This window comes from Cydia splendana, chromosome 2 (assembly GCF_910591565.1).
Source record: "Cydia splendana chromosome 2, ilCydSple1.2, whole genome shotgun sequence".
In the NCBI taxonomy this organism is placed as follows: Eukaryota; Metazoa; Arthropoda; class Insecta; order Lepidoptera; family Tortricidae; genus Cydia; species Cydia splendana.
This window is the reverse complement of record NC_085961.1, coordinates 27,360,276-27,386,831: the sequence shown is the minus strand read 5'-3', so window position 1 is coordinate 27,386,831 and position 26,556 is coordinate 27,360,276. Positions and strand designations below refer to the sequence as shown.

Below are 26,556 nucleotides of genomic sequence, written 5' to 3'. Positions count from 1 at the left end.
TAAAGATAAACCTATTATACCTTAAACAACTTGCTATCGAATTCATAAAAAGAACACCCCGTCTATAACATCCGACTGCGGCATCGACCCCAGAAAGCTGGCGGCGTTGCCTCTCTGTAGGTGTAAAAACCTAAACCAGCGATATACGCTGGGAGAGTTAAGCACCAGTCACAGGGTCTCCTAAGGCGTCGCCCAGTTGTATCGACAGGGCCGCACTGCACTACAAGCGCCGCAAATACCCATCTTTATTACAATAAAGATGAGTATTTGCGGCGCTTGAGTCTCTCAAGTAGGTCTGGTCGGCTGCAGAACCGGCCTACGCAAATGTGTCTACGCATGTAGCGTCCCACATCAATTATCTAACTATATTTCATCTTTTTTTATGTATACCATTTTGGTGGGTGATCATGTTTTAAATCAGCCTTCTGAATCTGTCCTTCTGTATCAATGATGACACGCACTTTGCACTTAATATGACCGGAATTCGAGGTGCAAATCCACCGTTCCGTGTGGGTATAAATATGTTGGCGACAAAAACTATAGCCGTTGATGACGACCATCGGCTTGCCGCGGGCACTCGTCCTGGTCACTGAAAAATTAAAAGTTAAGAGGCTGGTCAATTTAGGAAAGTAAATTGTAAGACATTAATGTGTGTCTTTTACATTATCCGTTTTTATCAAATCCTCTTGAACTCTTTAAAGCTGAACTAGTCTAATAAACATAAATATCAGAATATATGATGAATTTATTTCAATAAGAAGACAGAAATAGGGATATATACCTGTATGTACATAATCGTGTACGGAAACTTTGAGGCGCGAGTCTGACTCGGTAGCACTTAGCTGGTTTTTGGTAAAACAAATTAAGGTGCAAAGTTTATTCATAAATTGTTTGTATTTATTACATTTTAGTACGAAACATTTTACTCAAGTTTAATAAAATTCTTTAAAACGTATTAGGGGCTGTCCATAAATTACGTCATCGATTTTTGACGAATTTGGACCCCCCCCCCCCTATAATCATCCAAAAATCATGCATCAAATGACCCCATTTCCTCCTACTTCATGCTACCGTCATCCGATGTCCAGACCCCCCCCCCCCCCCCCTAATTTGAAATGACGTAATTTATGAATAGCCCCTTAACCTATTTCTGACAGTATAATATTAAACCGACTAATATGTATGTGCAATTTTATAAGTAGCCACAATTAAAAAAGGGAAGAAAAGATGAGACCAGAAATAGGTAGAAGTTAATTATGGAGAGCCATATAACATGGTTTAATACATACAGTTTTTGAACATCCCACACAGAAAGTTTGGACTCGTTTTTTGCAAACAACACACACGCGGCGATTTTTAGTATTTGTATTTAGCAGACACGGAAACACGACCAGTGGTGTTGCTTGACCCAATCAGCCTGCACAGCGGCGATGGTCGAATTGGTTGTGTTGTTGGTGAAGACCATCTCCTTGCCGCGGGCACCTGTTGTCCAGGTCACTGAAAAATAAAATTAAGAGCATTGTGATATTGAAGGAAAGTAATTTGTAAGACATATTGATTGTGTGGGTCTCTTGAATTGTCTGTTCCACATCAAAATCCGCTTGAGCTCTCGAAGGCTGCGTTTTCACCGGACATGTGCAAGAATTAGTAGCGAGGGATGTGTTTTTAGGAACTAATAGAAACATTTCATTTACTTATCCTCGCTCATCGAAGCTGTAGTGTAAAATATTTTAAGGTTCTCAACTAACACGTTACAATAAACTAGGTAAGATTTTTTGGACAGTGGTCGACTTTTCAAAACATGTTTAAAGACAGACATAAACAGGGATAAGGCGATGATGATTGATGACATAATACATAATTTGTGTTAGTTCTATTTTTATTAACTTCTAATCAGTTTAAGTAATTTACACTTTTAAGTAGACCCCGTCTCGAATCCAGTACTGCGGCGGCGGATGGCAATGATCCAGCTCAGCCTTCACAATCTCTCCTTCCCTAGAAGTTATGACACGCGCCTTGCACTTTTTTCCTACAGTGCATATCCAACGCGCGGTGTGGGCATAAGTCTGCTGGTGACAGAAACTGTATCCGTTGACGACTACCATCTTCTTGCCGCGGAGATTCCTAGCCCATGTCACTGGAAAATATAAGTGAGAAATTACAGGTTTAAATATTGAAGATTTACATTTGATATGTTATTGATTCAAGTAAAATATAAGAAATATATGTGCGTGTTTCAATCATTGGACCTGATACTAATATACTTATTATTTGCCATGTTGCCCTTGAGCTAGAAGTTGTTGATAGAGTTTTATACGTTAAAGCTGTTGCAGTATATTTGGACGATCACCGACATTTGAGACACGAAGCACACTCCTATGTTTTACCATCTGTTGTTCTGTCAATACAGTTTTCTATAAGTAGATAGTTACTCTTTAATTAAGGGCGAAACCACAAATTGGCAGGTGGCGTTGCTAATATTGTGAAAATAATTTAACGTAAGTACAAATATTTTTTTATTTATTAACTGTCATCATCTAGCTATCCTCCATTTTATAGTACACTCCATCCTTAATCCTGTACCCTGTGGTGGTGGTTATTATGCAACTCAGCCTGCATAATATGTCCGTCCGGGGTTGTGCTGAGTCGCGCCATGCACTTCCTGCCCCTCGTGCAGGTCCAATGCGAAGTGTGCTTATATTCCAAGTGCTGGTAGAAACTGAAGCTATTGCTTGTCGCGATGATTTGACGTCCATGCTACTGGGAAATTTTAAAGGTATTTTTTTTTAATGATTAAGTTAGTATTTAAACACAAGCGGTTAATACAAGCACACACAGTTCACCGAAACACTTGTTAAATGCATGCAACACACTATTTATATTAGCGGTATCCTGATATTTGCATTAGCTATTAGTCAAGTACACTAATACTATTTAAGCTGAAGATGCGCGTGCGAGGGGTCCCATGACGTAGGCAACACTGGCGGAGCAGGGATGGGTAACTCAGGAGTGATAGATAAAAAAGATATATATCTTTCTCTATTCATGAATCACTCTTCTTGTCTTTACGAATCCGAATGTATCAGTATATCCGTACAGCTCTCACTCCCTCAGCAACAATTTACTAAAGCGATAAGCGATGTCTCGGTCGCGCGTCGACTGAAGTAACACGAAAGAGCGACAGCGGTCGTTCGGGCGGGTTCGGACGCGTCATTCGCTAAATATTCCGCGAGAAGTAGATATAGTAAGTATAAGTATAGTATTTCTCGCTCGCTGCTACTACTCTATTCTCTCTCTCACACACACACACACTATAAAGGTGGGATCAGTCGGTTCATTTTTTGTTCATTTTCTAGTTTCATTATTCATCTTTCACTCAAAGTGACACTTCTGAACACAAAATGAACCAAAAATGAAAAATGAATTCATTAGTGAAAGAATCCAACAATGTTGGATATTTTCATTCGGCATCTTTCACTCGCACTCCGAATGAACATAAAATGAACAGTGTGAACACGGAAATGAACGTTCATTCGGATTTTGCATATTTTTCTCGAATCCTATGGGTATACTACATATTATCTAGCTAGACAAAGATAATGTAAAAGCAATAAAATGGTGTTCAAGTGGAACGAACAAAGTAGGATATATGGTATTTCTAGGTATTCTGTATAAATATCCCAGAGTTCCAAAACAATCGCCAGTAGCAAGGTATCGTAGTACAATTTGGAGTTTTATTCGGCTAGGTATACTGTCTCTCATTAAAGTGTTTTGTTTCGCTATTAACGGACCTATTACTAATAATAGAAGTTCTACAAAATTACTTTAAGTCATCTACAAATGATTGCAATACCATTTCGGATCTTTATCGGCTAGTTCTCTCAGCAATGTATTCAAGGCTCCAAATAAATTTCTTCTTGCGATCCAAGGTCGCAGCCACTACCGACGACGCTTTCTTTGCATCTTGTTTGTTAAAATCTTTATTAAATGATCACAAATAATTAAACTTATACCAAGACGCACAACTTCATTCGACGCCATAGTGAAAGAAAAGAAAAAATTAATAATCTTTCCAGCAGCCGTGTGTGAACGTGAAATGAAACATTCAGTCGAGTGAACATTCATCCGAGTGAACCGTCTGATCCCACCTTAAGATGACGCATAGTCAGCAAGTGCCGATACAGTTGCGAGCGGGACAACTGATATATACGGATATAAAGATATAAAAGAGTGATACATATCCCAGTGATAGAAAGATATATATCACTCTTTTCTTTCTACTGACACATTTCGCCCATCCCTAGCGGAGCGGAGGGGCGCGGCGCGAGCGGCGATCGTTGCCAGCTCGCGCGCCGCTATGTTGTCAGCTTTCCTAAGCTAGGGCGATCGATGTGGCTCCACGCGAAGATTTTGTGAATCTATTTTAATTGCATAGGTAGGTACTTTGATGTGGAAGTAGGTCAGGTCACAAAAATATCTACCTTAAATTTCGCATTGTATCTATCTACCTTTAATTTGCTAAGGATAGTATGTGGATTCAATTCAATTCAATTCAATCTCTTTAATGTTAAAATAACACATGTCAAACAAAATCACAATATACATAATTACAAAATATACAACTAACACTAAACGCTCAAATAAAAACACTAACCCTATTTTAAAAACACATAACCAGATCAAGGAAAGAAGAAGAAAATAGCAATAATAAATACAAATGTAAAAAAAAAAAACAATAAAACTTATACATCACAAATGTCATTATATACGAAATCATTTAATGTTAAATTTACTGTAGAATTCCTTAACCATAAAGAATGCCTTATCAATGAAATAGGCTTTCAACTTTTCAACAAACAGGTCATAAGAAGCCGCCTCTTTAATCTCACGGCTCAGGCTGTTAAAGATTTTAATTCCAACTACCCCCAACGAGTTGGATGTTTTCGCAGGCCTGACAAAGACAGACTTAATGTCCTTATCAGTTCTCCTTTGTTCAGGTCGACGCATCACATATTCACTTTTGTGTTTATACATGTACTTCGCCACTTCAATAATATATAAAGAGGGCACCGTTAAAATTTTTAATTCGCGGAAATACTCGTACTTAGTCGGAGTAAATGGCACCCCAGACAACATTCTAACAGCCCTCTTTTGTAGCAAGAATACTCTGTCCCTATCGGCTGCCAGCCCCCAAACGTCAATACCGTACACTAAGATTGAGTTCACATACGCATAATATGCCATACGGAGATTCTTACATGATAGTGCAGGAGCAAGCCGAGACAGTGCAAACGACGCTTTCGTAAGTCTACTGGTAAGTGCATCAATATGTTTGTCCCATTTCAAGCCACAGTCAAATTCGACACCAAGAAACCGCGTGTTCTGCACCTGTGGAAGTGTAGTATTATTTATCGTTGTGCCAAGGGGTGTCGGATATAGTCCTCTTAGCCAGAAATGCATTATAGATGTCTTATTTAGGTTAATCAAAAACCCATTTACTTGGAACCATCTTGTCAAATTTACTAATGCATATAAAATGTTCTCTCTTAGTTCATCAAAGGTTTCACCAGTAATAATGGCACATCCATCATCAGCAAACATTATAAAATCGCCATCTTGAAATAAACTAATGAGGTCATTAACCATCACCAAGAAAGAAGAAGAAATTTCGATCGGATATGTCAGTGTCAAAATTGGCGTTTTTGTTTGAACTAGACTCTAATTTTACACGGTAATAAGCAGGTAGTTATTCAAAGTACATCATTAATATAATGACACAACACAATATTGTCTAACTTCAAATAGGTAGGTTTATTATGGCTCAGTTAGTCTTAATATACTATTATTTTTTACATGTAAATAGTAACCGCTTATGTCACAAAACGTCCTTGTAAAATATTACCCACATCATACTACTATGTGGGCTACTTTCCCACTTACACTTATACCTACTCTTATACCTACACTACACTTAACTAATATTAATACACTTATATAAAACATAATATTAATATATACAAATATTTATTTACATAAATTTTATACATATATTTACATTTATACAATAATAATATACACGTTATATTTACATATCGTCCGTCAATTCTTGACGGTGCCAACAAGTCGGGTGCAATGCACACGCGCACCGCGATAGCATTCCTTTGTTCAGAGCGGCCGGTTCTGAGACCCGCTCCTGTGCCGGCCGGCCATCGCCGCGCCCCGCTTCAGTCTATGCACATTACTGACGCGAAACGCATGTCGCTTGTGACCGCTAGACGCATTACGTTCGCTATCGCTTTTGGCTTGTATTGACGCTTTATTTCTATATTTCTTCCGTACCTTCTGTGTTTCTATCTTCCGAACTTTGGACATTCCTTCTGTGTTGTATATATTATTGACATTATAATATTTATTGGAGAAAGTGGACGTTTGGATTACTGTGGCTGAGATACGTCACGCACCCTATCTACATCCCCATACTTAATGTATGCCTAAAAGCATGACTGTGTTTGTCTGGCCATGCAACCGCTTTAAGGTTTTAAAGTACCTGTTTATTTACTGTGCAGTGAGCACTTAGAGTACTTAGTCGTGATGAAGCGCACCTTGCAGGTCATTCAGCGGGTGCATCGCCAGATCTTAATGCACAGGTTTAACTTCACAATACTTCTATCTAACGTTTGAAGTACACGCCTCCATTGATGACGTAATTGGGCGCAGTATGCCCATGCTGTAACTGTGCCGTGAGCAGTTCGCACTTGGGATACTTGGTCATGATGAAGCGCGCCTTGCAGGTCCCCCAGCGGGTGCAGCGCCAGATATTGGTGCGCAGGTTCGACGCGCCGCAGTAGAAGGTGTAGCCGCCGACCAGGGCAAGCTGCTTGCCCGATGCGTTGCGGACGAAGTGCACTGGGGAAAGGGACTTGGCTTTAGGGGTACAAGAATAAATAAGAACTGCAAACAAATCAAATAAGAATAGTAGTAGAGGTCAACTGCCATAATGAAGCGCATTGTGATTGGGCGCATGACCTGTCATTAAAACAAATCCAAGAAAACACATTTTACATCGATACATATATTAACTATATACTTATATAATTATTTATTATATGCATTATATTATTATGATGCAGTTATTTATTTATTTAATCCTTTAGGAAACAAACAGGCAAATACAGCACACATAGTAAAATAACAGAGAGATAGAGAGAGAGAGAGTAGTAGAGTTATGCACAATATACATTCCTAACAATATAGATATGTTTAAGAAAAATACGATTAAATTAATATAACTCACATTTATATACAGCATAAAGCATAATACGAGTAAATATAACTTACAAATATGCATACGTATAAGTAGTGTAGTCTTGTATAAGATTAATTAGCAATTTGAGTATACTAGACTAGAAATATTGATATGTTCTATGATTAGGTAATTACTATAAAATTTGCACATTACTAATAAATGAGTATTCATATATTTCATCAACACCCCATAGGTACCTTTAGGTAACTTTAATGTGGAATTTTCTATTAAAAGTTGAAACCGCATATTATATGTCATGGGAAATTCGCATTTCGCATGCTCAAAACAGTGTTATCTGCGGCATAGCTTTTCTCCTCTTCTCAGGTCTGATGAGTATGCCTTCCCTAACATAGATCTTTGGTGGTTTATGGCTGTGTTCAAGATTGGTGACACGGATAATACCGCCGTTGGTGAACGCCTTGAACCTGGCCTTGCACGGGTACCCGGAGGTACACCGCCACATCGCTACCTCGGGGACGATCGCCTGGTCGCAGTAGTACGTGTACCCATTCACCACCGCCATCAGCTTGTCAGAGTCGTTTAGGTACCATGATATTGCTGAAAAAAAAAACAGAGAATGTAATATCTTAGATCAGCAAATGTAATCAGTGAAACTTACAGCTATAGTCTAAAATAGTGGAGTTTCTATCGAGTATTCAAATGATGAGAATATGCAACATATAAAACTAATATATCTTTAATCAGCATTTCGAGATGGAACTAATAGTCCAATATACATAAGTAATGATTAATCTTAATTTTGATGTCATTTCTTATTAATATAAGAACTATTTGTACAGATTGTAAAAAAATAGATAGGTAAGAGAAAAAAGATTTCTCGCAATAATCTCGACCACTTCGAATAGTCTAATTTCTAGGACATCTTAATTTTTACGCTAAAGTCGATGATATATCCCATTAGAGTCTATAAAAAGAAGGTTGTACATGAGGGTGGTCTCCAGAACTGTGCAGAACTTCAAGCTCCTGCGTAGTAATAAGTCCAGCTCTGCAGCCGCGGTGGTACCGGGAGCAGTACCAGCGGAGGTTGTTGCTGCTGGTGCGGCGCTTGCGGTTGTAGAAGAAGTTTTGGTACAGTAGGAGGGTGGCTCCGGTCGCAGAGGTAATGAGCTTACATGAGCTTACATTCTTAAATAAATAAGTGTTTGAGAATTATTTCAATCAATTTAGTAGTTGATGATCTACCGAGTATCTTCTCTTATTTCGAAGTAACTAATTAGGTACTAGATTGATATGGCTTCAAATTTAAACAATCAAATAAATTTGATGTCACCTTTCATCACGCAAAAATCAACTGTTGTTAAATAGTAGCTAACATTTTTAAATATAGACATTTAAGTAATCGGTGGTAATAAATAAAGAGACAAAATGTGAGGTTTTAATTAAAACGCAAATGTTAGTAGACGTCGAAGAAATATTTAAAATAAATAATACTATATTTCATAAACGCTTACAAAATCCTAAAGTTAGGTAATATTTATCTCTGACTTACATCACTAATATACAAAAACAGTTTTATTTTTATTTTAGTACCTAAGGTCATTGTATAATTTTGAATCACATTCCAAAAATTCTATCAAACTCTTTAGTCTCAAGCTAAGTATCACCAATTTTGTTTAAAATCCTAATTAGATGTATAATAATGCTTTGGTAACAATGTTGAATAAACAATAACGAATTATTTATTTTACAATTATTCATGATTGTGAAAATTCCATTAAACTTGAAACAGTTAATAATGGAATGCCTATGTCAATAAAGAACACAATTGATAAATTCATCAATATAAATATTTATGAAAATATATTAGTTTTATCCATAAAACCACCATGATACGGTTCACAAATTAAAACACAACAATGAATAAAAAACTAAAGATAATAGTGCAACAAAATAATACAACAGCACAATGCGGCACACGCAATGTAATACTAGTAAACATAAATCTACAACACCTTTAACTTTAAAACACAGACAATTAATAATTGGAGGAATATATAGACATACAATTTGTAAACAATTTAAAAATAATATTAAAGACACCACAAATTACAAATTATTAATTGTTTCGTGCTGGTATCGTGACGCATTGGTTATACTGTAATGTCATTGTACGGTCTACATACCGCACATTGCCATCTCAGCGAAATTACTTACAATTGCGTAAAGCAATAAAATACGGCGCGGGGGAGCGGTGGTAGCCGAGTGGATATGACGTCCGACTTTCAATCCGGAGGTCGCGGGTTCAAATCCTGGCTCGTACCAATGAGTTTTTCGGAACTTATGTACGAAATATCATTTGATATTTACCACTAGCTTTTCGGTGAAGGAAAACATCGTGAGGAAACCTGCATACATCTGCGAAGAAATTCAAAGGTGTATGTGAAGTCCCCAATCCGCATTGGGCTAGCGTGGGGACTATAGCCCAAGCCCTCTCGCGTATGAGAGGAGGCCTGTGCCCAGCAGTGGGACGTATATAGGCTGAAATGATGAATGATGATGATGAATAAAATACGAGTCAGTACACGTACACCTATCACGCGTGTCCTCATTAACACTATCATTCATAATCTCGCGCTTTTTAGTTAGTATTTTCGTATCAATAAAGTGTTTATTTTCGGCAATATTGTGAGTTATCATTATGTCAAGCAACCAAAAGAATATAATTGATGTATGTGACATTAGCAGCCCATACATCAATTTGATCCTTCGAGTCGTTTAGTGCTTTTCGAGTGTCTAAAGTGTAGTATCGAATCGGTTTGACTGGCCTCCCACAAGCGGGTCCCACCAGTCAGATTGAGAAGGCGTCTACGCTACACCGGAGATACGGCGGGAACACTGTTTGACCAGCATAGCGGCACTAGCAGCTGCATCACAGAACAACAACAGCAGAGCTTTACAGCCCTTCATCAGAACAGCATAAAATCAACAACACAGCATATCAAAGCAGGAAGCATATTTTAGCAAAATGGGGTCTATACAGGAATTGTTGGATACCCAACCACAACTTATTGAAAACTTTAAAAAAGACGGACCAGATCGTACGTAAGACGCCCGAGAGGATCCCAAGAAGGTTACAAATTCTTGACCAGTATTGGGCCGAATTTCTAGCAAATCATAAGAAACTTTGTGAAGACGAAGATATTGAGCATCCTTACTTCTCGGAAGATCAATATGGAGTCACGGAGCAATTTTATCATACCACCAGGCAGTACGTTAGCACCTTCTTGAAGGCGGAACGTAAGTCAGCAGATATATTATCAGAAGCAACAACATCAAAAAGGGGAATATCGCCCCAACCAAGTCGTCGTGATAGAGCTGCTCCGCTCCGGCCGCCGCCGGTGGAGCAACCACAGGTACCAATTATGAATCCGGCGGGAACTGCTCGCACTAGTGACTTTGCCCCCACCAATCCAGAAGCAACAGATACAGATGTTACGTAAGCAAGCCAGCAACTTTAGAGCATTCGTCAGAACTGTATCTAACACAACCTTAGAGCATCTCAATGAAAAATGGGAATTTGAGGATGCTCTCAAGACTCTTCAAGCACGGTGGACCGCCATAGATACCCTTCACTGGGAATATGACAGCATGTTAGAATCAAGAAATCTAACATATGAGATGAACTACAACACTTACGAGATGGCAATGTGCGGTATGTAGACCGTACAGTCATGTAAACATTTTTATCAATAAATAAATAAATCTACTTGTCATTCTTGTTGTTAGTCAGGCTATTGCAAATAGGGTTGCCAACCGTACTATATTATATAGTATTGTACTATATTTTGGCTCTCTGTACTATATACTTTGGAAAAATATATAGTACGCTAAAATACTATATTTCCGATTAAACGTATATTACACTCATGTTTAGTATTTTATCTAAAAGTACTATATTTTTTTGAAATGTACTATATTTTTGATGCCTTATTCTGGAAAATACTATATTCCACCAAAAAAAGTTGGCAACCCTAATTGCAAATCATACCCTGACAAATTTAATTAGTCCTAAGTAATTGATAATTACAATCTGACAACAAATGCAAGTGCTGTCTGTGATTAAGTATGTAATAAGTAAATACGGAGGAGAACACGTCATGGTCAAGTTTTGAATCTTGGTTATAGTTTATAGGTAGGTACTTGATATATGTAGTGAATAAAAACGTCACCTACTTTCAACAAAACATTGAACTGTAAAACGTCCCATCCCTGTCACGTTATTTGAAGAATAACATGCTGTTTCAACATATTAATTGACAGCTTATTAGATACGCAATTTACATGCAATCACAGATACACTTGCGAAACTTGTATCAAAAACAACGGAAGAAATACTGAAAAACCACTTCAGCATAATGGTGAATGCATCCCAGTAGTGGAGACAACAACGCCATCTATAGTGATAGCAGACGCCTTGCATTTGTGCTTGTGTTTTTTGGCACATGTCCATCTGATCCGGTTTCCAACCAATGATCTCGAATGTCTTAAGAACTTATGGCCTCCAATATAAATGTTCGTAGACTCTTTGGTAAAGCGAGCTCTTAAAATGGCGTGCAGGATATCTGAAAACAATAAAATTAGTTAAACCCGATATGTTGACATGGTGTCACCTTAATCAGATTTGTTATTTATTATAATTTTTTATTATATTTAGAATTGGAAATTACCTAAACAATTTTGTTAATCAAAATAGGTGAAGGGTTTCATTGAACGGAGTCAGAAGAATAAAATGGAAAAGATATTTGTTAATTGAAATTATTTAAATGTAATGTATATGTTCACATTAATAACATACAATACATACACACAAAATAAACTGAATAAATAACAACAAATACATAGAAATTCCTGAATCGACCAATTCAAATAGGCTACAATTTTATGAAGGTTCCCGATTCAGTGCGATGGTATCTGGGAGGGTCATGGTTATGGTATTGAGACGCAGACGTCAGTTTCCCCGTGGAATCTGTTCGGGCTTTAGACATACATCTTGCTCTCTTCTTCGTGCAATACCAAAACGTCGTGTTGTACTCCAAGGTGTAACCGTTTATCATCAGCAAACTTCGTTTACGGCCTGGTATCATCACCACTGCAATGGTATGTGTAGAACCGATTATGTTTAAGTAATTAATAATGTAAATCAAATTGGTTTGGATATGTGTGGCAGCAGAAGTCACAGGTCTAGTGTTGATGTTCTGTGATCAAATGTATCAATGTTGGTATATTTTGATTTGATATATTGAATTTGACTGGGTGACAGTGTGTAAATTTGCGGCGTTGACTCTATAATTATATAATAGTCACTCTAATAATAGTCTCACGACACCAAAAAATATAATCAAGATCTAAAATTCGTCATGAATTTTATTCGGTTATACATGAAATTGGCACGGCAATCAAGAATCAAATAAAATTAGAGGTTTTCAGTTGAATGAGGTAAGACACAGGTGTTCGAGTTTTGAGAGTTTCCTTTATACGCACCATGATGACCGCAATAGTATTAGTGTCAGAATTAGTATTTAAGTAGTAAAAGATAAAGGTTACTGTGTTTTTAAATAATAAAAATATATTTTTCTTTACATTTTTCACACAGTGACGTTTTAGTAAAACCTGCATCTTTTTCAGGATGGATTGTAGCTATGCGCGTACGTAACTGGGATCATCGCATGTTCTAGGTCTTTCTCAGAAGGATGAGTATGTTCGTATTTGGTAGAGACAACTAGATCCTCAAGGGTGATGGCAGTAGCAGGACACTTTTGGGAGCAACGCTTGATGCACAACCACCGGTACTTCGGACCCCTGCTGTCTGACCTCTTCCGGTACCGGTAAGACTCAAAGATAAGAATACGGTTGCCATATTTGCTCGTCTCGAACGACGCCATTTCTGAAAATAAAAATGTAAAATCTTAATTATTTATTAAGTATTTAGATAACATTGCTCTCCTCCGCAGTATGTACAATTTTATGTTTACTCGTAAATAGACTCGTCAACTGTGACATTTTTGCCTATTATCAATAATAATTTAATGCCACATATTACACATAATGACAACTGTCATAAATAAAAATGGTATTTAGATAAAAAAAACAACCTTAAATAGTTTTATACATATTATATAACACACACTTCGTAAATATAAATATATAGGTATAATTAATACTAAATATTAAGTCTTAATAACATCGCAATATGAAAATACTAAACTTTACTAAAATAAACGAACAAATTAATTACAATATTATCTACCTATCTAATAATATATAGCAAATTACTGACAGGTTTACTTATATCAAAAGTCGGATATCAGTGACACAACAGTTCAAATATTTTTTTTATTTAGTTCATCATCATCATCTCAGCCATAAGACGTCCACTGCTGAACATAGGCCTCCCCCTTGGACCTCCATACGTGCCGGTTGGAAGCGACCCGCATCCAGCGTCTTCCGGCGACCTTAACAAGATCGTCTGTCCATCTTGTGGGTGGACGTCCTACGCTGCGCTTGCTAGTCCGTGGTCTCCACTCGAGCACTTTTCGACCCCATCGGCCATCTTCTCTGCGTGCAATGTGGCCTGCCCATTGCCACTTCAGCTTGCTAATCCGGTGGGCTATGTCGGTGACTTTAGTTCGTCTACGGATCTCCTCATTTTTGATTCGATCACGTAGAGAAACTCCGAGCATAGCCCTCTCCATAGCTCGTTGAGCGACTTTGAGTTTTGAGATGAGGCCGATAGTGAAAGACATGGGTATATATTCTAACTAAATATATAATTCAGTAAAAACTTAATATTCGATATAAGTATAGGTACTTCTTTTATTTGAAAAGGCACTTAGATAAATATTGAAGTTCCATTTATTTACCGCGACCTTGGCCAGTCCAGTCCGAGACCTGTTTGATAAAGTGGAAGGTGGTTTGCCTAATGACTGTTAAGGACGCAGCTATGAGTGAAAGCGAGATAAGCTGACCGGACCAACGTTTCGGTTACTGGTATCAATGTTATATACTGGTATTAGGTCCTTAGTGGTTATGTTGACAGTTAAATCTTCTTATGTGGTTCTCTACCAGACTGATGCTAGCAGCACATCCCGTGGAAGATCTCTTGATACAGTGCCACCACGTCTTTATGCCGTAAGCCGAGGTCCTCTTAAAGCGGTACCCTCCCATCGTCACCACCGGGTTGCCCTTGTGGGACACGCCGAAGTATACTGAAAATATATACATAGTTAATATAGTTAAGTACCTACAGTGTTATTGTTCATTTTATTAAACTGAACCCTGTCTTTAGCTACTATTAACATTGATGCAAACGTGAACTTTACCAGCATTTTTAAGCTATAAACTACTTCACGTTAAATATATCAAAGATCATTTCATTAAATATAATACAATGACTGGAGATGAGATTAATTCAGATTAAATAATAGGATGTTAATTTTGAATACAACAAATAAGCATTGTTAGTAATTGTTTAATCAAGTTGTGTACAGTACAATACACTATACCCTAATCATACAATCATATACATTTACTTAATCATTTACTTAGTGAATAGTGAATAAAATATACAAAAATAGCCCAAGGCTTGCTCTACATCTATAATAAGTTTCATCAAAAATAATGTTTTAACTGGGAATATAAACGGAATTCATTTAATAATAATGTGGCATTAAAACCAGACTATTCCTTGTTTTTCATACGCTTTTATCAAACAACCCCAAGAAGGCGTGCCCAAATTTCGAAAAATTTAATTCCGATCTAAGTTCATCACGCTTGCACAAATTAAATACATGTGCGTAATCGCAACGCATTATTGCAAAATGGCATAGTATACATTTTACAAATTCGAATACGGAATGACGTCGCTAACTTATGTCTCGTTACCGAATGAGATGAATCGACAATAGGCTGAAGGCAGCATCAGTGATTATGCATCAAGCCGACTTTCAAGAGCGTCCCCCCGACGGTGACGAGCGACGCGGAACAGTTCTTACTGTGGCGCTTGCTGCACTTCCACCAGGTCTTGGCTCCGGCGCCGCAGTTCTTCGAGTACCGGTACCCGCCGTACCACAGGTGGAGGCGGCCGTGGACTTCCTCGAACCGAACTGTTGGGCAACCATCAATGTGAGTGCATTAAGTACCTATTTATCGTAGTTAAAACAATTTTGGATAGGTGTCAAATATTCTGTGACACCAAATGATCACCAAAATCTTTTTAGATTACAATCTCAAGCTCTAGCAATTTCCCGCTTTGTAGAGAAAAACGACTAGGAACAGAGAACCCGCCCAGCAGATTCCCGGTCCTTAAACTTAATGTATCAATGTTGAACTTATTTTTTTAGTTTTTATACCTTTATTGTCAAAAAACTTAATTTTTTTACCCCTTTGATCTTCATTCTTAGTGAATAAAATAATCAGTTAAAAGATTTGTTATCATTATTTAATATCGAATACACAACAACTACCTTCTAATGTATAGTCGACGTCAAATATATGTTTACAATTTTCGCCTTTTTACAAAGGAGTAAGGTCCAAAAGTGTAAACGTATCTTTGACGTCAACTGTACAACTTGGTTTAAGTTATAATAATAATATATACTTAGGTAGGTCCTTTAGGTATTTTTGAGTGATCGATCCCCAAAATAAATCTCGAAAGTCTGTCGACCCTTAAGTGCTATCTACTTAAGTACATATTATAATGTGTCTAAGTTATAAATATCCCACAAAACAAAATATACAATTTACAAATGATATAATTAAAAAATACATTCTATAATATTAAACATAAAACATCTAAAAAAAAAAGACAAAATATAATTACATGAGATGCGAAGAAGATTCAGATAAAAAAAAACATTTCACTTATGATTGTGGATCGAATTGGTGACCGACACAACTTCGTCCTCAATGGTTGCTGCCTTCGCCTTGCATCCCTCGCGGTGCTTCGAGCACACCCAGTAGTTCTTCGTCTTTGTCTTCTTGTTCCTGTGGAACCGGTGGCCTTGGATCACCAGAATATTGGTACCGAATTTCGACACACCATATTGGACCATGTCGTTTATATTGTTAGCTGAAAACCAACATAAGCTGACATAATGTGACTCAACTTATTATTTAAAAACTAGAGATGCGCAAAACGCTTCAACGAGTTGTAAAGATTGATTCATATCTTTCGTTCGCGGTGATATAAAATATCACTCAATTCGCTCATTTCGCTCAGTGGATCAGGGGCCCGATTTCTGAATTTCGACCGCTCGATTTCGTGTATTTCGTTCAATAATATCTCCACTACTAGGCATGTAAATTCTACTAATAGAATTGAAAACGAGTCGTCTATACCACAAGATTCGTAATTCCTATCACTCGTATTAAAAAAATCAGCATTTCTCCGTTTTCCACCGATTTGCGAGTGCCGAAATCGAACGATCGGAATTCAAAAATCGGCCCCCTGTAGGATATATTGTTCACGAGTGAGTTGAGAAAAATGTTAACCAATCAGATACACACAGCCATAAGTGGGACCAAGATGGGGAATCATGCAATAAGGCCCCGCCATGTGTTCCCGACTCCCTCCGAATTCTTCCGAACCGCTCGGAAACCTGTTCGGATCGTCTCACTCGCTCGTCACACTCGGCCGGCTCATTCGAATCATGAGTGGGAAAGAGCGAGCAAGGAACACTGAGATAGATGAGTTACTGAGCGACTGAGCGAGTTAAGGTGGAAGTTCGCGCCGCGACAGAGACAAGCGACCGAGACAGAAGACCGCGACCGGAGACCGCGACCATCACTTGACCATAGGCAACATATAAGCGACAGTTCGCGGCGAGACAGAGACAGGCGACAGAGACGCGAGAGATCTTTAAATCATCAGTGAGTTGAAGAGTGAGCGAGTTCATTGAAATCACTCACTCGTGAACGACACATGTCTATTAAAAACCACCGTAGTCTTAACCCTGCGACCGCCAAACACAGGCATACGCACAGACGAGGACGGTTACAGATTAACATGCATTTCAATAAGGTTTACGATGATGATTATACATAGTTAGTTTCAGTGGAAACTGTTTTGGCTAATGTGTTAAAATATCTTTCTTAGGCTATAAGATTTATGTATGCTGTTTGTTTCCCTAATCAATAAAATAAAATAAAATAAAATAAAAATAGTAAGCATGACATTCAAAACTGTGATGACTAAAGTTTTTACCTCATATTTCCGTAAACGCACGCAATAAGTTGGGTAATTTGTGAATAATAAAAGTACCCAAATACTTAAATTGTATATTTAAGACTAAATCAAAAGAAAATTAATATTTGACTAGAATAATTACAATTTACAAATTACTTAAAAATGTGATTATATTACGTCCAGTACAGTACTTACCATTTAACTACTAAAAGACTAAAAACTCATCATGGACTTACGAGCCTTGCTTATCAAAATCATAACCCATATTTTTTATAGTTTGTTATGTTTAAAATAATTATTATTTATTTTCCTTAAAAAGGGCCTAAGAAACTTTAGTTCCTAATGCAAGCTGTACGTGTACACACTCGTCGAGAGCCTCTCGCCGAGAGTCTCGGTATCGCTCCGATGCCTCCGATACAATCGGAGAGGCGCGAGACGAGAAGGGAGCAATATGTACCTACACACTCGACTCGTTCACGGCCTGTCCTGGAGTGTCTCGGCGTGTGTGTACAGCCGGCATTACACATTTGTCAGAACTGTCAGAAGGCTAAGGATGATTATGCTCATTAGCAACCTTAACGATGACGTCATCAAAGGTGGTGATGTTGACTCGGCAGCCTCTCGGTGCCTTGTTGCAGGTCCAGTACGCCCTGCGGTCCATCTGTCGCTTAAGATTGTATCTGTGGTTCTGGATATTCAGCAGTGGCTTGCCCGTGCGAGTTTGAAGGATCACTGCTACCCCTAAAACATTCAAATAGTGTTACTCTTGTCCGAATCTTTCTCTTACCCTATCTAACCTTAATAATACACCTGACCGTATAAATTAAAACATAAAATATACACTTAACATACGGGTCATTAATAATACAATGGTTATCCATCGGGGGTTTTTAGTTAGGCTTTAGTTTAATTTAGACTAAATTAATAAGTGAACAATATTTAGAATTTAGGACATTCCTTTATTATTTTTTAATTTCTTTCACACACTGCTACATAGTATTACTCAATCTTTTACTACTATTTTTCTACCTCTATTGCTTTTACAAGTAGGTTGAAGCACATTCATTCTAAACTAGTGGCCAGCTGATGCTGCGAAATACCAAAAGTGTCCAGTAACGTTATCTTACACACCTGAACTCTTTCTCCGTCAGGCTTAGGAAGAGAATACCTGTAACTGCATAGCCGCCTGGATTCATGTTGTACTCTCCTCCGTTTTACTGGTAACATCTCCACTGATCTTTTTATATATTCCCTACGATGTTCGTTTTTCTTCAAGTTCCAATATTCGTTGAAAAATATTAACCTCATTTCGTAAGGGAAATTTTTTGAACATTCAAAACGACAGGAACTGGAACACCCCGGCTTCATGTTTACCATTCGTTGCCGACGTTTTTTTATAGGACTGATAATTCGCCAATTATTGAGGTGACCTGTTAAAAAGCAATATTTTAAATAAGCAAAAATAACATAGGTAGTTAATTAATCTTATAAAAAAGTGAAACTACTTATCCCTTATCAAAATAACTCAAATACGGTCATATAGGGCAAGACATACATAATTTCATGTTTCGGGTCAAGAGAAACAGTATGAGGACTAGGATACTGCACAAGTGATCTTACCCCAACATTTCTCTTATCCCATGTAACCTTAATACACCTTACTACATTTATAATACGATGGTTGTCGATCAGGGGTTTAGTTTAATTTAGGTTAATTAATAAGCAAGCAATATTTAGAATTTTAGATGTTCCTTTATTATTTTTTAATTTCTTTCACACACTGCTAAATAGTTTTATTCAATCTTTCGTCACACTTTTTCTACCTCTATTACTTTTACGAGTAGGTTGAGGCACATTCATTCTTTCATCTTTAAAACTATTGGCCACCCGATGATCAGAAATATCAAAAGTATCCAGAAACGTTTTCTTACACACCTGGACTCTTTCTCCATCAGGCTTAGGAAGGGAATACCTGTAAGTGCATAACCGCCTGGATTCATGATGTACCTTCTTCCGTTTTTTTGGTAACACCTCCACTGATCCCTTTAGATATTCTCTGCGATGCTCATTATTCTTTAAGTTCCAATATTCGTTGAAAAATATCGACCTCATTTCGTAAGGGAAATTTTTCAAACATTCAAAACGACATGCATTGAAACATCCCCTCTTCATGTTTACCATTCGCCGCCGGTTACGTTTTATTGAAGTTGTGATAATTCGCCAAGTATTGTGAGGACCTGTTAAAAAGCAACATTTTAAATAAGCAAAAATACCATTAATGAATATCTTAGGTCAGTTACTAAACCAACTCAAGGTAGGTACCTAGAGTTGTTTTAGTTTGTGTTCTTTCGATGTACAACTTATAAATAATTATTGAGTTGGATGTCACATAGTCATAAACAATGAAAAAGTTTAGTTTGGTGGAAATTGAATAAAAAATTAAGCGTGTTAGAAGCGATCTTTTTTGACGCTGATCATAATCCAAAGACTAAAGAAATTAGTAATGATTATTATCTATATCAGTCCTGCAGGCGTCTTCAACTTTTGTAACAATTTTACCTTTACAGCCCAACTTGAGCTTCCACTCGCCGTTCCTGGGGGTCTACCGCGAAAACCAAAATTCGCAAATCGCGGGGACCTTTCTCGTTTACCTACTCTCATTAAGACGAAATTAGAGTGACGGAGAAAAATGCCCGCAATTGACGAACTTCGATTTTCGCGGTTATAGCCCAGGTGATAGAACGTAATGTCACCACACTTTAGAACCGTCGTGCCTAATCTTGACTTGGCAAACTTTAGCAGTAGGTACCACTGTAACAAGAGAAAATACCGATGTACCTATGGGACACCAACTTAGAGTACCTAATAATAAGCAACTACATACTTGTAAAAACAAACAAAGGACGTTGAAAATAGGATAAAGAAAAAATAACAACAAAGGAAAAAAATAAATAAGTGCAACGTGATGTAATAATAAACTCATGTTATTGACTAGATATTTGACAGATAATAGTAACGAATTATGACAAAAACAGAATTCATACGATATTTCCATTACAATAAAAATACTGGGTCTTGACTGAACAATAATTCTATGTTGATGTTCTTCTAAATCTTAAACTAGATGGATGACCATCGATGATGACATGACACACTAGATGGATTAAAAGGACGACCATTTGTAGATATCTATACTGCGACACTCAAGTCCGAGATCCAAGTTATCAAGTTCCTAATATCCAAATTCTTAAAATCAATCAGTGATTATGGTATAGATTAGCTTTAACAATCTGATGTTCAATAGTGATGATCCTGGCGCGGCAGCCGTTGTTTTTCTTCACACAGACCCACGCCGTCTTGCCGATGGTATCGTTGAGTTGACGCTTGTCGTTGTAGCGGTTGAAGCGGTACTCGCCGAGCAGGAGGATCGGATTTCCCATCATGTTGGTGGTTATTATTAGATCTGTAACAAATATTGAACGTGATTACATGGTTTACTTAAGAAAGGTTCACTTCTAGACTTAGCACAGCTGCTAAAGCAGTTGCAAAGCATAAATAAATATCTCAGAAATAAAACAAATTCATTACTTAAATAAAATTTAATTACTTATATTATTTTCTAAATTGAAACTATACCAAACTATATAATGTATACAAGTTTTATTAATAATGAGGAATGACTTAAAAAGGAACATTCATCCTAGAACTGAGAGAGATCGCAATTTAAACATTTTTATTGATATGGCGATACCTATTATTTGTGATCCTGAATATCCTTACATACAAAAACTATTGTGTTGAACAACAGTTAATGATTATGCTCCATACTAAAGCCAATAATTCTATTATCGATGGTCGTGAGCGACGCCTTGCACCGCCTATTCTTCACAGTACACGACCACTTGCACTTGCTCTTGCCGTAGTATCCAGTCACTAAGTTATATCTGTACTTTCCTAAGATGATAACCGGACGACCGAAGCGAGATGTTGTATAAATCGGTTCTGGAAAACATATATTAAAATTTGTACGTATTGTATAAGACAAAAAAATTGAGAAGGAAAATCATTGAAATATTCACTAGACGATTAATAAATTCTGGAAAAAGTTGGAAATCGTGACTTCATTGTAGCAATTGAACTGAGACCATTGCTGGGGGCTTTTTCCAAAAATGTACACAACAAGTACATACATACAATAACCAACCGTACAAAGCCATGTGACCTTGACCAGACCGTCGGTCGGCTTTGTTTGAGACTTTCTCTTGCTTTTGCCTTCGAGAAGATCACGTTTTACCAGAAAAAAAAATATCGACAGGATTTTGAATCCTAGTTTTTTGTAACTAATTTGTTTGTCCAAGTATGCGCGCTATGGAACATAATAACACAATTTATTGTAACACAGTTCTATTTTTCTTAAGTTTCATATGATAGCTAGTTACATTACAGAAGTGGAAAACAAAGTGTAACTCCAGCAGAAATACCTATTAAAAGTTCGACTTATTAATATTGGTAAAAAATTTCCTAAAATGAAATCTCACATCCGTTGAAAACTTGACTTAGAACACCAAGAACACCTAAAGGCGTCGTAACTATGTAGTCGTGCCCACAGCGTTAGAGAAAACTATAAGTGTTATGGCGGACGCTGTTAAAGTAACCTTTACACTTTCAAGTAAGGTTTTTTATTTAGTTCGTTTGCGCCCGGGACCTTGGCATGTCAGTGTCGAATTTTTTTATGACTTACATAAAGCGCTACTACTACGCTACGCTAATACTAATGTGTGTGTTCATTAGTAACGTATACGATGGCGTTGTCAATAGTTGTGATTGACGCTTTGCAACTATGTGGACTGCTGCGGCCAGTGCAGAACCACTTGCCCTTGGATTTGCCGGAGCAGGCGTTGTGAAGGTTGAATCGGTACTTCCCCTGCACTATCACAGGTCTTCCGTACTTAGATGTTGTGAAGAAATAAGAATCTGTAGAAATAGAAATATAAACTTAGTTCATAATAAATTAAGGACTTTGGAGCAGGATATCAGGAACCAAAGGACTTTAAAACGTTACCCATGAGCTCCATCATCCGGCACATAGAGATGGTGAGAAAACTTCTTGAGTAGTTGACGGATCTTTCCTTGGGAATTGCACAAAATATCACTATGGGGAGAAGTGTATCCGCAAGGGCCCCCGAATAACGATAAGATAAGATATCGACGAATAATAATTTGCAATTAAAAAACACAACTACAGAAAATAGAGCATTTTAATTGCAAGTAAATAATGTAGAAAATTAAGATTTCATTTAATTAATGCAAAATTACATAAACACAAAAATTTTAACCATGATTAAAGTAGAACTTAAATGTAACTAACACACAAAAACTATTCCCAAAACTCCCCCACTCCCATCCTCCTCTCCCCTCCCAGCCCAGGGAGGGCCCACGCAGCATAATGCCGCGGCAATTCGTGGGGCAGGTTTTCTGTGGAGACCTCAATTAATCAAATAGACATTACTACTGTTGATTATAAAAAGTAAAACAATAATACAATAAAAAATTACGATATAACTAAACCATAAAGAACATACATATGGCAGTAAAGACAGATACAGATTACAACATCAATGGTTGTGTACATGCGAAAACTTGACTACTTTGTTATCAACGGTAGTCAGCGTGTTTCGGCAGCCGGAACCCTTTTTGGAGCAGGTCCATACCTGTCTGCTTTTTCCAAAGTCATAGGTATGAAGGTTGTAGCGGTACCCGTTCGTGAGGATCACCGGTTGACCGTACCTCGATGTCGTGTGTACAACATCTACACCTAAGGTAGCAGCATCATCAACAACAGCAGCATCATTAACAACAGCAGCATCATTTACAGCAGCAGCATCATTTACAGCAGCAGCGTCATTTACAGCAGCAGCGTCATCTACAACAAAAATATATAAATGAGAGGTACCTATTTCTGGATGAACAAGGAGTATTTCTACTACAACTTTCTACCTGAAGTATAAAAAGCGGAGAACTAATAGACGATGATGGCAAATCAAATGCAGCTAAAAGAAAAGACAATAAGGTTTAACTGACAAGAGCCATTCAGTAAATAATAAAGAAATATCATAGTAAGTAATTATATTACTTTAATGATTATGATCACGATTAATCTTAATAACAACATTATCCATCGTAATGAGAGACGCTGTGCATTTCTTATTTCTCCGCGTGCAGGCCAATGCAAGAGTGGTGCAGGTTGAATTTATAGATGCCAATCATGATCGCAGGCCTCCCGAACTTGGATGTGGTATGTGATCTAGACTGAAAAGACACTTTTCATCCTCATCGATCCTGTGCACCGTGTAATAAATGAAGAAGAATAAATCTCAAAAATATAAAAAGCCACCTATGACTTCGTGCCCATCGCCGTTGAGACAGCCGGGCTCTGGGGGCGAGAAGCGCGTGAGCTCTTCCGAGAGCTTGGGAAGCGCCTCAGAGAGAAAGGAACTGACCCCCGTTCTGAGTCGTGGCTTGTCCAACGGATCTCCATCGCTATACAGCGGGGTAACGCTGCTAGTGTGATGGGGAACTTTGGACGCTGTTAAGTCATAGTAAGCTTTACACTTTCAAATAGGTAGCGTTTATATTTAGCTCGCCTGCGCCTGGGACCTTAGCGTGTCAGTGACGTTTTTGTTTATGACTTAAAACGTTAAAAACGTTAGTACAACTAGTGTGTGTGTTCATTAGTAACGTATACGATGGCGTTGTCAATAGTTGTAATTGACGCTTTGCAATTATGTGGGGTGCGGCGAGTGCAGAACCACTTGCCCCTGGACTTGCCGTAGCAGTTGTTGTGAAGGTTGAACCGGTACTTCCCCTGCACTATCACAGGTCTTCCGTACTTGGATGTTGTGAAGAAATAAGTATCTGGAGAAATAGAAATATAAATTTAGTTCATACTACAACCTACTTAAATATGTCCAAAAGCCAGTGCAACGCGGGTTCACGGGTGTAAGATAACAGACAGACAGGTCAGGTTTATTTGACGTTCATAAGCGCATTGTAATATGCGTACTTGAATAAACTATTTTTATCTTATCTTATCTTAACATTAGTGATATACTTACGAATAATAATTTGCAATTAAAAAACACAAATACAGATAATCTAGCATTTTAATTGCAAGTAAGTAATGTAAAAACCTAAGATTTCATTTATTTGATATAAAGTAAGATAAACTTAAAAATCTTAAACTGTTCCCAAAAGTCCCCCCCCCCATCCCTTCCACGCAGCATAATGCCGCGGATCTCATTTAATCCAATAGATATTATTGTTGCTTATAAAAAGTAAAACAATAACTAAGTAAACGTAAAAAAATACGATATGAATAAACCAAAAAAGAACATACACATACAGACAGATACAGATTACAACATCAATGGTTGTGTTCAAACGAAAACTTGACTATTTTGTTATCAACGGTAGTCAGCGCGTTTCGGCAGCCGGAGCCCTTTCTGGAGCAGGACCACACCTGTTTGCTTTTTCCAAAGTATTGGTTACGAAGGTTGTAGCGGTACCCGTTCGTGATGATCACCGGTTGACCGTACCTCGATGTCGTGTGTACAACGTCTACATCTACGGTAGCAGGATCATCAGCAGCAGCAGAATCATTTACAACAGCAGCGTCATTTACAGCAGCAGCCTCATTTACAGCAGCAGCGTCATTTACAGCAGCAGCGTCATTTACAGCAGCAGCGTCATTTACAGCAACAGCCGCATTGACAGCAGCAGCGTCATTTACAGCAGCAGCCTCATTTACAACAGCAGCGTCATTTTCAGCAGTAGCGTCATTTATAGCAGCAGCGTCCTTTATATCAGCAGTGTCATCTACAACAAAAATATATAAATGAGAGGTATTCCTAATGAACAAGAAGTATTTCTACTACATTTTTCTATCCGAAGTAAAAAAGCGGAGAACTAAATAATAGACAATGATGGCAAAACAAGTGCACTAGACTTATATACAAAAGGTAATTTGGGATATGAACCGTGATTACCTTTTGTATTGTTTTCGAGCTCCCGATATTCACACGGTAAAAGATAATCACGGTTCTTATCCCGTTTGATATAAGTTTAGTAAAGCTGACCGTGACACATTCAAAACTGTTACAACAAATGCACGTAAAATAAAGGACAATAAGGTTAACTGACAAGAGCCATTCAGTAAATAAAAAAAAAAATATCATAACAAGTAAGTACGTAATTCTATTACTTTAATGATTATGATCACGATTAATCTTAATAACGACATTATCCATCGTAATGAGAGACGCTCTGCATTTCTTATTTCTCCTCGTGCAGGCCCAAATGCCTCTGGACTTGCCAATGCAAGAGTGGTGCAGGTTGAATCTGTAGCTGCCAATCATGATCGCAGGTCTCCCGAACTTGGACGTGGTAAATATGATTTCTACGAATAGAATGTCATTGTCAATATCGATCCAGGGCGCCGATTTATAATTTCGACCGCTCTCTATTGCTCGTATTTCAAAAATTAGCATTTCGCCGTTATCCACCGATTTTCGAGTGACGAAATCGAGCGATCGAAATTTAAAAAACGCCCCCCCCCTCCGACACTTTTGTTCTCATCTATCCTGTACACCGTATAATAATGAAAAAGAATAGATCTGAAAAATATAAATGTGCGGAGAAAAACGGCATTTTGCAGTCTAAACCTCTGCAAACTTGAACAAAGAGTTGAACATACTACAGGACAATTAATTTTTGTGAGCCACAGTCTGCTGTATAATATTTATGTGTGCAAACCCAATTACTCTTTAGATTGTGAAAGAGACAACTTTTGTTTAAAAAAAAATCTATTTTGACAAAATTTCAATTGTTAATATTGTGAATATATATAAAATTTTACCAAATGGTGTCTAAATTGTAAAATGACCAAAAATTAAAAATAAATATATAGTTAAATTTTTTATAATTTAAATCTTTGCAATGATCAAGTCAAGAGTGTCAATGATTGTGTACGTTGGAGATATTGACGATT

General features: G+C 37.5%; 1 long non-coding RNA gene across 1 annotated transcript; it reads right to left on the bottom strand.

Annotated features, from left to right (window-relative positions):
* Nucleotides 1–18,448: 18,448 nt before the first annotated feature.
* Nucleotides 18,449–19,743, bottom strand: LOC134799804 (uncharacterized). The gene is made up of 2 exons (XR_010145467.1): nt 19,446–19,743; nt 18,449–18,940 (listed from the first exon to the last, which is right to left on the bottom strand). It is a non-coding gene; the product is annotated as an uncharacterized LOC134799804 (long non-coding RNA).
* Nucleotides 19,744–26,556: the final 6,813 nt, after the last annotated feature.